Genomic DNA, 14,052 nt, shown 5'->3' with positions numbered 1-14,052 from the left:
TATACCTGAGTGAAATTGTTTCTTCCCCAACAGGAGCTTTGCAAATGCAGAATTTAAGTGCACTCAGTATGTCTAGCTAGTTTGGGGGGATAATTTAAGCCTCTTTCATTGTAAAAGTTATTTTTTTGTAGCAATGTTTGCAGGCAAAATTTTACCTCAACTCGCTTTTTTACTAGAACTGGTAGAAGGGTTTGAACATTCCCCTTTGAGAAACCCTCAGACAAAATATCCCCCAGGCTCCTTCTTGAACCATTTCCCTCTTTCTGCTAGATAATCCTTCCTAAGCATCTGTCTGGCTCATCTGTGTCACCATAAAAGTTTGGATAAGGCTTTTATTTCTTTTTTTTCCTAGACAACATTAAAAGAGGGATTGCTATTGCAGTGTGGGTGGCCTGACCCTTGGCAGTGATTGCAAAGGAAATAGGTATTCTGGAACCTAATGCCCAAAAGTCAAAGCCGTAGCTGGCAGTACAAGATGCACGGCTAGTCAGGTGTCTCATTCAGCAGAGACCAGATACATAAATACGCATTGCACAACACCCATTGGAAAAGTCATGCCTGAAAGGATTAGTGGTACCTGATTATTTCCTACATACCCTTACTATTATCACAAACGCTCAAGCATAGTTGGCACCAGTGTATCAGTTTGGGCCCTATTCAAATGGAAAAACTTTACTTTGGAGACTTTTGTTACTCATTTTGAAAACATGGGAGGAAGTAATCAAAACATTTTTGTAAGACTAGTGCTTTTTTTAATATGCTGGTGGTTTTTTTAGGGGATGTCTCTATAGGGTCAGTAACCCATGGTACACAAGTAGAATTCTTATTTTAAATTGTTATGAATGTTTTATATTCTGTGAAATACAGAGAGAAATCAAGGTGCTTCACATTTCTGCAGACCTTATCTTAACATTGAATGTATTGTTTTCTACCAGTATTTCTTTGCTAGGTTAAAAGTTAAATGTTTCTTGGCTATATTTCCTTGCAATATATCTCCCAGAGAGAGCATCAGCAATCTTCTAGTGAAGGACAAGCATGATGGTAACAAAAACTAATTTTTTAATGACCACTTTTTTTGTTTGTTTCCAGTATACAATAGGGAAAAAAATCCACAGAAAACCAAATCATCACAGGATTACAGATAGATCTTTTAAAAAATCTAAAAGTAAGATTTTCTCTAAAGATTATTCTAATCCTATTTCTTCAAATTAAGATGTGCTACCAGATTCTCCAACTTTTCACAGGGGAAAAAAATATTAAAAAATTCTAACATTATAGGGCAGAATTTAAGGACTGGGTTTCTCTACATATAGTCACTGTTTCATAGTGGATCCACTAGTCCTTAATCATATAATATCATAAACCATACCATATATGTCAAAAACACTAGTGTTCTCATTACTGTACGTCAGATCTTCGAAACTGGCCTTTTTGGCAGAGTCAGCTATAAAGATGCAAAAACTGAGCTCCGAATGAGGACATCCAGAAATCAGACTGGTTCGTATGCAAATACAGATGCTTTGTAAGCCTGGGCTGGTTCTACCTCTAAGGGTTAAATATATCCTGTAAAAGCATTGTCCTCTGAATCAAAATTCAACTCTGAAGCATTGCCTGATTACTTTGCTCCATCTCTTCACCTTTTCAGCACTTAATGTTTTCCTAAGTACTGCATGTGCCAGTTTCCACAGTGATTGCTCTACCATTCACATGGTTACTGATTAACCTATGGCTGGAGTTAAAGGATTATCCTGAGACAACACACTTTCAAGGCAGTTGTGGTTTTATTAACCAACTGCAGTCTTCCTTTCTGTTTTACAATCCAACTGTAGTTAATTATGCAGCCCTGAGCATTGTTATAGTTTACCTGTCCAATTAAATGACAGAGACTGGCCAATTAGAAAATTTGATTTATTAAAGCAAGCGACAAGTAAGCAAAACAGCACTGGGCGGCTGGGGAGTCTCCTGCTCCACCAGCGGTGTGCAAATTCAAGCAAGCTGAGCAGCTCTTGTTGTCTTCACCGAGATCACTTCTGACATCTTCAGTACACCCCTCTGTTTCTTCTGTTATCGTGGTTTCTTGTTGGACAGGACGTTCCCATGTTTGGTGTAGCAAGATAACATTGTGGACATGTCTCTTCTTGTTAAATAGGAAGTTCTTAAGACCACCACAATGGGTTCGTTCCTCTTGCTTAACTTGGTGGATCAGCAAATTACCTTTAGTTACTTATTACAAGCATGTTTTCTTACTTCAGTGTGTGAAGAATAGCTTTCTGATTGTCCAGTATATACATAGATTTCACTGTATCACAGCAACTATTTGTTGAAGTGACTTCTTTTACCTTATTTTTGAGCAAATAACATATGTTTTTTATATGTGTGGATGGTCTAGATTTTCTTGATGAAGGGAACAGCAAACACTCATTAAATCTTACCATCAAACCCTGTGCACTACAGACACAGCATTTACAATCCTTACTATTAAAGAGTGGACTGTTCCTTAAATTGTTTATAACCACTCCATCTGAATTTGGAGACACAATATTACTTAACAACTTGCTGAGTAGCTATTAATCAGTGGTTTTGAAATCTCTGAAACCAATGTTGAATATATTGATAAAAAGAAATATCACCCTTAAATTCGAGAAGTTACAGTAAGTGAGTTCCAATGATTAGCTGGAGAATTAACACAGTTGTTTGACAGTGAGTTGAAGTGACTGTTCACAAAGTAATGAGCACAGTAACAAACCTGTGATCGTGGGTCCCTTCTCTGTTACATTTATCCCTATTTTGTGAAGTGTTAAGCCCATGGCTACTGGTCTGCAAAACTGTGATTTAACACAACAGCCATCTCTCCCATACTTACTGCACCCTCCCCCTGGCGAGCTGCTGAGTTTCTAGTGCAGCCTACCGTGGAAGCTGGCAACAGGGGCAACTGTGCATTCCTTGGTTTGCTTCTGCTATCCAATGCCTTTAAAATACCATGTTTTCTTCAGGGTCAACCCCAAAGCAGACCTCATGCAGCCTAGTGTGTATCTGTCTTCCAGCTGCTACACAGCCAGCTTATGAGTATCTCTCCCATGTTGCTCCCTAGTGAAGAGACTCAGAACGAGCTATTGTTAAAATCAGTCTACACGGACTCACATTTTCCTTGCTGTCACATTTTCCAATCAGCTGTGCTTCTGTAAAGTCAGTGGAAAATGCTGTCATCCTCTTCGAGAACACAAAAGATGCATTAGCTTGGAGGCTGTGGGCTGCAAGGGTGCGCAGAGGGTGAACCACTGTGAAGCGCTGAGCTGTCAGTTGTCCCCAGACTGCTGTCATAGTGATACATGCAGTGTAATGCCACCTTACAACGGAACAAAGACGTTTGAAACTTGAAGAGGATACGGAAAACAGAATATGTGTGTGTATTTAAACATAAAGATTTCTAATAGACATTGAGGTTTTTGAAAGGTACTAAAGGCCTTATTGTTAAGTTGTTAAGAAATAATTGCTACCACTCCCAAGATACTGTAATTGAAAGCTAAGCAATGCTAATGGACCATCAATTATGCAAGTTCAGAGCAAACTACCCCAGGGATTTGCAGCATCCAGGTCTTTGTGCAAAAAGCTATGAAGTTAAACGAATAATCTGTAATGAGGGACACTGGCTTCTGTTGCTGAAACATTCTAGAAGTAAAAAAAAGCTATGAAATGTCAGCAAAACCTCACAGTTAAAGCATGTGAGTGGGTGTGTGCGCTTGTGTGTGTGGCTGGGGGGATTAGGAGTTTTATATTTAATCCTAAACATGCAGAGGTTTCAATTCAGGACTGCCACAGCAAATAGTTTTAGCCCTAAAACAGGTTTTACCTATGCCAGATATACAAGCAACTTAAGAATGAATGGAAAGAGTAAATTAAGTTTACACTTTCTATGTCATAAACTACACTTGTCATGAGATGTCCCAAAGAAATTCCAGTGCTTACTAGAAGTGTTCAGGAGTACATGTAATTTTGAAAGATGAACAAAAAGGGATGAAAATCAGAATATCTGAAATTTAATCAGTTTGCTTTAATATGACTGAAGCCACATTCCACTGAAAATGAACACTTTTATCTAAAGCCTCAAAATATGCTACCTTGATTTTATGACTATATCTAAGATGTTTGTATTTCTGTACGAAAAATTCAAAGATACAAAAAAATACCCCAGAGACAGCATTATTGTAATGTCACGGGAAAGAACATATTCAATATAATTCATTGTTATTCTTGTTGAAGTACAGCTTTACTTTTGAAGATAACATTGTTTAATGTAGTTTAAAGCTCATAATTTAAATACTAATTAAAAGGCATCATTACAAAGCAAGCACTAAACCAGCAAGCAAACTCTCTCTTCCTTTTATCACAGGTGTCTATAAAATAGAAGAAAAATTGAATGCAACAGAACTGGTTTCTGTTTTCCTGCATAGGTTCAGAGGTACCCATGTGACTGAATTTGTCAAAGTTCATAGTACTTTAATGACATGCTTCAGCCTTTTATCAGCCTTGCCAGTTAACCCACTTTTTCCAGTCTATAATTTCCTGCCACACAGACATTTTTCCCCCAGGTTGGATATTTATTAATTTCCATTCTCTTCTTCTCATACAATAGTAAATGATGCTAAAAGATTCAATCATTAATAATAAGTAATGGGACTATATGGAGGAACTAATGGTAGACTTACTAGAGCTCATCATCCTGGGAAAATGAAAGCTTTGCCTCCTTCTTTCACCATGGTTACTTGCTTGCTCACAAGCAAAGAGAGAGATCGCAATGCAAGAAGTCATTTGCCTGCAGTACTACAAGGGTGTTAAAGGACATGTGAGTCAGAAGGTGAAAGACAATTTATTATCAAATTCCTTATGTTGGTACTTGCTTTCTTTACATATGGCATGTTGCAAACATCTGATTATGGAACTGTTTTTGTCAGGTTATTTGATGAAGCTCATCTGCACACCCACCAAGGAGCACAGAGCAACAATGGCAGGAGGGGACCCCGAATAATAGCCTGTTCTGGCTGCTCCCAGGCCCCAACCCCAGGGCCACCAGCTCATCAAAGGCCCATCAGACAAGCCCCAAGGAACCCAGGGGCAGGACAGCAAGCAGGAACCAAGATCATGGGCTCCTGAGGAACAAGACACCTTGCCGTGGGTCTGCCAGGGCTGTCCCAGGAGAGCCCCAGGCTGTGCCCAGCATGAAACCCACCAGCAGCAGCCATGGGGAACACCCCTGGGTCACTCTTCTGGCTGAGGGGTGTTGCCCAGGGCTGGGGGACATGTGGCTGCAGGGGAGGAGCAGCATGGAGTCCCATAGGATTTATTATGGGATCTTTGGGAGGGGGAACCAAAGGTGTGAAAACAGAGTCGAGGTGATCTGGGGAAGACTAGGAGTGGGAAAATGAGGGACAAGGGGGCAAAAAGGGCTTGTGGCAGGTAATTAGTTGGCTGATGGGTACACTTGTCAGCCGTGCCCTGTGGCCAGCCAGCACAGCCAGTCCCAGCTGCTTGCCACAGTCCTTCCTCACTCTGTCACTGACTGACAGGTGTGTGTGTGTGTGTGTGCACATGTGTGTGTGTGGTGTGTTTGTGTGTCTGCACATGGGCTCCAAATGTCTGGTCCATGTGTCCAGACATAAGTATAGGTCTATATGTGGAGTATACACGTGCTCTGTGTGTGTCTGCCTGCTGGGAATGCATCTCCAGCTTCCCTGTGGCTGTATCCTGACATGTGGAGCTGAGCAGCATCACCTCTCCCAGGCTGGTGGATCCAGCAGGATATACTGTCCTGCAACCTAAATATATATTTTCAAAAAGTGAGAATATAATTATTTCTGTGTAAACAGATTAATGACATCTATCGACACAGAAACAAAAGGGGGTTTTATAATTCTAATATTTAGTCAAGGATAAATCTCGAGCCTATAGGGGACCTGGATTCAGTTCCCAGACAGATTTTTTTCTCATAAAAGTCTTATAGCTTCTTATCAGTTTTGCCTGAAACAGCACTGTCTGAGGGCTGTGGTCTCGACCCACCAGTAATTTCAGTGCAACTGTGAGCAGGCCTGCCAGGCTCAGCTGGGCTGTGCAGGTGAGAAGTGCTTACCTTCATGACGTGGCAAATATTCATGGATTGGCCCACCATATAAACAGCTCCCTACTATTGGAAGCAACTATATCTTATATTACTGATTATTGACAGGATTTGATTTGCAGGTTACATATACAGGTTCCATCTGAAACTGGTCAGGGTTTGTGCTACTATTTCCACTGGAGGAATATTTCAGAAACACATTCTTCTGATGATTTGCAATTGTCTTTACTTTCCAGTCTGGAGCCACTCCTGGATGGTTGTTTGTGATTATAACTCTTAAGCTCTGATGGGTTTTTTTCTCTTCCTTAGCATTTATCTTCCAATGTTCATCTAGAGAGCAAATATATCCTTTCATCCCACTAATTTAAATAAACCAACCATTTAAAAATTATGTTCACACTGCATATTTGGTTTGTGCCTGAAACTCTTAAATTTTTACTGCGCCCAAAATAACACACAGCCAGGCACCAGCCTCTCAACTTGAAAATAACAGCTAAGAACTGGGAAGCAGTAAGGAACAGCTTTCTAAGCTGTCAGTTTTGACTGTCGAAACTCTCCCTTTCAATACTGTTAAGCCTAGCCAGATGCACCCTTTACTATACTGCTGCATATGAGAAGCAAATGATGTCTGTCCACCAACTTCCTGGGTTTCCTTTTCACTGATCCTTGGATACTAACAGGTTTTTTTCGTGGATGGGATCACATGCAGTGTGGCAATGCACATGTGACCTTTCTGTCTTACACAGCAATAGGTAGCATTCAGTAAAGAAGAGTTTACTCCATCAATTATTGGAAAAGACTGAAAGTATAGTCAAGTCTTTGCAAGGCTGCATGTAACAATGAAAGGAATGCAACTATCATTTTCAGAAAAAATGCTCTTGGTATTAATAATAATTACTAAACATTAATTATTATTCACCCTTAAACAAGAATGTGCTTATTTCTGTTTATACCACACATAATTCAGGCATGTAAAGATTACTCTCCCTAGGAAAAAAGGAAAAAGCCATATGTGATTTACTATAACCTGTGGAAACAGCAGTCAGCAGGAATAGAGAGTATTTTAGCTTGCTTTATGGACATATGGTGAAACTATTGCACCCCATGAAACTGTTAATCTCTTTGTAATCAATGGGATTACTCATGGGTTTATCAGATTGTTAACCTAAAAAGACTGGGATCATAATCTGGATTTCAGAACATAATCTGCAAAGAAAGTAATTATCAGCCTAGCTATGTCCAGCAGTTGCAATAGGAGATAAGTGGCCAGCAGCAAGACAACTAGTTGTCTTTTACTTGCGGAACAAAAGCTGACATGAAAAGAAATCTACTTTAATAATACAGATGTGCACTTGTGAAAGGGCAAAGATTATAAAAAAAAACATTTACTTGAGCACATACACAGGTAATAGACTTGCACACGTAAAGAAAAGAGAAGACACATTCATAGAAGTATTTTTGAGGGCAGGGAGTTGTGTCAGGCACCAACAGTGTTACAGTGGGGTTTCATTAAGAACCTTTATTTTGTGTGAATATCAGTGTAAGTCACCTTTACTTCATACTTTTTCCTCATTTCACACCAATTCCTTTCTGTGGACAAATTGGTCAAGTAAGTAAGTAGCGTATTATACTGCCAATGGCTGTAAGACATCACTGGTGCTTGGCTTTGAATCCTGCGTTGCCCCTGCTCTACTCTGTTTGTTGCATATTTGTATATCCTGGATTTCTGACACTCAATGACAAAAGTATGTTTAAGGTTTAAAATGTGAAATGAGTAAGTAGATAATACCAGAAATTCTTACCATATATATGATGATATATACCTTTTAAGTTTTGGCTATAACAATTTCCACTGTGTATAGTTGTTCCATGTGACCAGAAACGACAACAATTTCCTCTTCTGTATATACAAAAGTTTTGAAGGAGCATCTTAAAGTAGTATGTTACAAAAAAATCTGGTGCTGTGTCCCATTTGACCCCCCAAATTCCGTTTTGCCAACAGATCCCGGGAACTGAACATGATTTTTCAAATGTATAATGTCAAGACATAAGCAATGTGTTTCCTGTATATTAGCTTCTGAGAACAGACAAGAGAACTTTTAGAACAGCAGGAGGCACAAATTCAGCCCCTAAGCATCTTTTTCTATAGGCAGAGAGGCTTGATTGCTGTCTTTTCTGTCTTCCCAGAGATGAGCTGTGTCATTCCAGAAGCTGCTCAGATGTCTTACCTTGGTCCACGGTACAGGGCATCTGTTCCAGACACGCTTCTGCACAAGCAGCAAGACCAGGAGCTCAGCTGTGCGGTGCCGCTGCGGACTTGCCATCAGCAAGCACAGCACATAACACCGCAACAGCCCGCGCGAGCCCGGACTGAGGCACCAGGGACTGGGCGGTCTGCCTGCCTCAGATCACAGCTGACTTGTGTGACTGCTGTCTGCAGGCCAGTATAAAAGTGTACTGAATGTACATGTTGAAAGAGTTTGAAGCTTCAGTTCAAGACTGGTGATGTTAAAAGACGTGATATAAATTCTAGTTGGAGCACCAGCTACCAGCAATGCAGAAATTATTTCCTGAATAATGGAAATTACTGATGATGAGCAATGGAAATATACATGATCTACTTGATCTAACCTAGCTTGGAGAACAAACAGTCACCTTCAAAGATGAATTTAAACCACCTTCAAATTATTGTACTTTCATTGCTACAATGCATATCCCTGAAGGATGTTGTTTTTTGTTACAAACCCTAAACTGCTTCTACCAACAAGTCATTACAAGAAATATTTTCTGTCATCACTCTTTGCATGCTTAGAACAGGTTTTTCACAAAGGAAATTACTTCAGCACAGCACTTCAGCTAGTGTTAGTCAGTTTTCCACTGGGAAATGTTAATGAATGATGTGGAACATAGCTACTGCCACTCTTTTCACCATATGCAAAGCATGAAATACAGAGGTTTTCTAATGTTAAAATACAATTCTATAAAGGAGACCACATTAGCTATCCTCACCAGAAAATTCGCCATGTAAATCTGCCGTATGTTATCTAGTCGATTTAAATTAATGATAATAGGAACATTATTTTTAATATTCAGAAATCTAAAAATATACTGAAATATGCCATTCTGAAAGAAATGATGACACCATTTATAAGAAAAACTGTTTTTCATGAGTATATGATTAAATACAAGCATTTAATAGAACACAGTGACCCTTGCAAATCATGGCTTTTCAGGAAAATTGTCTAATCTCATCTCATTTTACAGACTGGAGTTTGGTAAATCTTGAGTATTTCTCTACTGTGGAACACTGAACCATCATGCACTGTTGGTCTCAACCCCACCTGCAAATTGCTTGAGTATCCTCTTGGGTACTCATTAAAATAACTGTCTGAAACAGTAAAACTGCTCTTTTTAGCTTTCCAGTTTCAGGCTTTTGCTCAACCTCCGCACAATTGTGGGAGGAGTTGTTCATCACTGAGGAGGGAAGAGGGGTTCCTTAGCAGACCTTAGCCTTTCTTCCCTTTAATGTTGCTCCAATAGAGAGATATGCATTTAAGCATTCAACTACTGCTTGCTAAGAGGAAATCTGCTGTTTTGCTCTTACAGGCTTTCTTGCAACGTTTCCCTAGAGTGACTGATACTGTGCATTGCAAAGGCCTGTCTCCTGGAGCTGGCAAAGCCTGCTCTGAGCCTTTGGATGGTTCTGGCACTGATGTGTCTTGTCACCTGCTGTCACAGCCACCCACGGACACCATCGAGTAGGTTACTGTACTGGAGCAGGGTTATGATATAAACTATTCAATGGTAACAGCAATGTAATGGATTCATGGCCTGAATCTAGACATGGTGCAGATTAAATCAGATTCTTCTTCCTCTCCTGACAGGCTTTAAGCAAAAATCTTCTATTTCTTACTTTGGGAGAGGAAGAGGGATTATCAAGGGCAGAGTGGGGGAGCAAGCATATCCCACTTAGTTTAGTAATAGCAGACACCACCTGTGAGCTCTGTGACATGGCACATTTCCTTTTATTTGTACGAAGTAACTTATTCCATGTAATAACCATTTGTGGCAGGCTGCTCAGAACCCACCTTGTCATTATTCACAGTTAATGAGTGTGTCAGAGCTTGCCAGAGAAACCACAGCAGTGAGGAATTAGCAGCACCATCAGAGGCTGGCTGCACCAGCCCCAGCAGAGCGCAGAAAGCTGTCCTGGGCTTCAGCTCTCTGCTGCTACACCAGAGCTCAGCAACCTGTTCATTTTCAATCAAACACAAAGACCAACAGCCTGGTCTATTGATCGAAACAGTAAAATGCCCACATAGTACACAGGAGCAAGATTTTACCTGTTCAGCTATTTACTTACCTTGGAAGTTTTATTTTAATATATTTTAATATATTAATCCCCTTGGAATTTTTAACATCCTAATCCTTGCACTAGAAGTTGCAGAAATACAAGTTAAAATCTTTACAATGGGTTCTATTTTGTGTAAGGAAACTTCGTAAAGCAACATAATGGTCTAGTCTACCTGGTTAGCATGGTTTTACTAGATTATGAGCAATACATCTCCTGTAAAGTGTTGTTCCTGTTGATTTTCATAATTTTAGTGAAACTGCTCATTTTAATCATACTTATGAGCCCAAACGTTTCTACTAAACACTAACAGAACCGTGCAGATACTTTATGGTATTTACGGCATAAGATTTGCAAATGATGGGTCCTTCAGCCAGTAGGCACCAAGAGCGTAAGTTCGTATTTATCATGTTTTAGTGATTAACATTTTCCTGTATGGCATTTTTCACCCACTTTTAGATTGTCTTTTTCTTGTAAGGTCCTTGAGGTTGCTAGCAGACACTATGATAATACTTTGATTCCTTGGATAAAAGAATTTTTACTGGGAAGACCCAGCAGGGTTACTCAATATGACAAACACTCAAAGAGTTTCATTGCCTCACTACACATACACCAAAACTGAACAATGCTACTGTACATATATACACACACACAAAGATGTCTGAAAGGACTCTCGGTTTGTCTTTTTTAAGTTAGCCAGAGACATAAAGGGGAAACTCTGATGCCATGAGTCAGTCAAATACTCCAGTGAACAGTTAAGATGGCTTATTCCTTGGTTCTTCCCATCAGCAATGTTTCCTGCTTTATGACTTAGGAGGAAATCTGCATGGTGTCTTCCCTGTCCATAACACCTAAATTCAAATCCCATTGAAATTACTAAGATACCCAATGAAATCTTTAAATTCTGGATCAAAATCTGAACACCAGACTGTCTAATGTGTTTTACTGGTACACCAGTAACACAAGCAGGTACATATTGGAACTTCAAAATAATGGCATTATTACATTAATTTTAATAAGCTCCTATGAAATATGGAAAAAACGTGGTAACTAAACATCTGCTTTTCCAGACACCTGAAAGATATTGTAAGCTCCATTCAAGAGCTCAGCTGAACTAAAGTTTTACCAAGAGCTTTGTGAACTTGAACAGGCAAATCCTTCTGAAAAAACAGTTCAAATATTCTCATTTGGATTAATTGCAAACATCTGCTTCCCTGTGGCAGCACAGTGAAAGGCTGCCTCTAATGGATTTTGGCTCAGTCTAATAGTCCAGCCTCCTCCCTACGGTGCAAGATGAGTGACACCAATTTAGTTCTGACTTGCATCATTTCAGGTGTACAAAAAGATCTTTTAGCTGTAAAAATCCATGTCCTAGGTAGGTAAAATCATCCCAGTTATGATGAACTATCTTGGTTTTCAGCAAGCTTTTAGTTTCTCCAAGCCTCAGTTGGACATATTCCTGCTCTTGAAACCACAGTGCAGGTAACAGTTCATACCTGCCTCGGGGATGTCAATGCTGAGTATATCGTCATCTTCAGCCCCTGCTCCAACACCTTCCCCGTATTTTTTATTTCAACAGCTGAATATTTACCATTCTAGTTGACAATTTTTGTGATACTCAGAGCCAAAAAGCTTAGCAAAGTCTGCTTTTTGGACAGTTACAAGGTAATGAAAATAAGGTAGAAACATTCCAGGAAGGGAATAAAGTGCACAGCGAGACAAGAGGCGAGGACTGTTGTGACCTACTCAGTTTTTGCAAACTTAAGGATTGTCATTCCATGTTAGTAAGTGTTCCAGCTTCTTAACATCCCCATGGCAGGGGAGGGCGGGGGAAATAATCAGAAAACAAGTTTTCTTTCCCATTTTGCCTTCACACTTCACCATCTATTCTCTATTAACTGCTCTCTCAATTTGTTTGCTCAATCTTCTCTCTTGAGTAGATAAAAGGGTTTCATTAAAGCAAAGCCTAATGCTGTCAGTGGCAGGAGAGCTGCCAATCCTGGCAGTTTTAGTAAGTCTATTAAGCTGACCTAATCACGCTAATGCTTAATAAATTCCTTCTATTCACAGCAGTCCTTTGCAAATATTTCTTTATCTAATATGAAAAACTAAGTTAGGTAAATCAAATGAGTAATAGTGTGGGGTCTGGGTTTTTATCTTTTTATATATATTTGTATATAAAAATAAATTTATTTTTTTCCCCTGTCCTAACAGGAACAGCAGCATACTATCAATCGTAACCTCTGCGGTACTAGAAGTATTTCTTGACATTACAGAAAAGTCTAACAGCAGCTTCAGGAAAGTATTCCTATTGCAGAGATTAAGAAGAAACCAGCACTGGACAGTCAAACCAGAACTTTTTTTTCAAGGACTTCTTGCCATAGCCCATTTGGGGAGCAGCTGTTCTAAATCTATCTGAAGGACATCTGTTCCACCCATCTAGTGTAGTTTACCTCTAATTTAACCAGAGGGGGAAAAAAATATATATTCTACAAACCACTGACATGTTCTGTCACTGTCATAGCACTTAATATGGTAGAAAATACTCTGAAGAGTAACAAGTGAACTACATAACAGTACTAGTTGGCATCACTGCTTGTGAAAGTAAAAGCCTTTATCCTCCTTAGTATCATTTGCCTTTCTTCAGGGCTCCACAGCTCCAGCTATTACTTCATGTTCAATTGAAACAAAGTTTTTAAAGCAGCAAAGCATTGAATGTTCATCTCTTGACACAAAAGAAAAAATCTGTAGCAGTAGTTTCAGTTCAACAAAAATCTTGACCAAAACTAGTATTTACAAGGCTTCTAAAAGAAAAAAACAGAGTGTTCATGTTAAAAAGAGAAGACTGATCTTAATTCTTCTCTCCTGAAAGATTAATGTCATTGTTTAGGTAGTGTTATAAAGAGTGGTGGTGGGGTAGTGTGTGCATGCGCAGGAGGGAGAGGGTACCACCCTGATGTCTAATAGGAAACACACTCAATAAGCAGTGTGATTGATTTACCTGAGAACTACCATCAGGCAAGTGCAGAAATAAAGGTGGAGCAGTCCCACAGCAACAACTCTCCTGCCTTTGGTGATGACCGTAACAGGAAACAGCTAGCAACAGCTGATTTTTTTCCTTCATTCCCCATTTTCAGGTTTCACAAAGGGTACTGGAGACCTTACTTTCTTTACTTCATACAAAATTACCATACAGGTGGAAAAATAATAAAAAGTTCACGGTTCTGTGAATAGGCAGGATCATATTTTAAACTCAAAAACTAAACTGTCACAGAACTCATCTTTGTAAGGGTTTAGCAGAGAAAAGGATGACAAACATGAGGCTAACAACTTCAGCAACTTTGCACAGAAACACAACACTTGCCAAGGAAAATAAACTAGCCTTCTCCATTAAGGACTGTCTTTCTGCTTCCCAAGGAAAGAGAAATTACACTGAAGCTACCTACAGCAGGTAGCAATCCTGTCGCTCAGCCACAGCTGTGGTGAAGCCTTGGAAGGACAGCTTGGCACTCAGACAGTGATGAGGTAGGCTTCTGCACAATCACTTCAGTGTACTCTTAAGCAATTCTCTGTGTTACTTCATTATATC

This window comes from Falco biarmicus, chromosome Z (genome assembly GCF_023638135.1).
Source record: "Falco biarmicus isolate bFalBia1 chromosome Z, bFalBia1.pri, whole genome shotgun sequence".
Taxonomy (NCBI): Eukaryota; Metazoa; Chordata; class Aves; order Falconiformes; family Falconidae; genus Falco; species Falco biarmicus.
The sequence above is the reverse complement of the archived record's forward strand: the minus strand, read 5'-3'. Positions refer to the sequence as shown.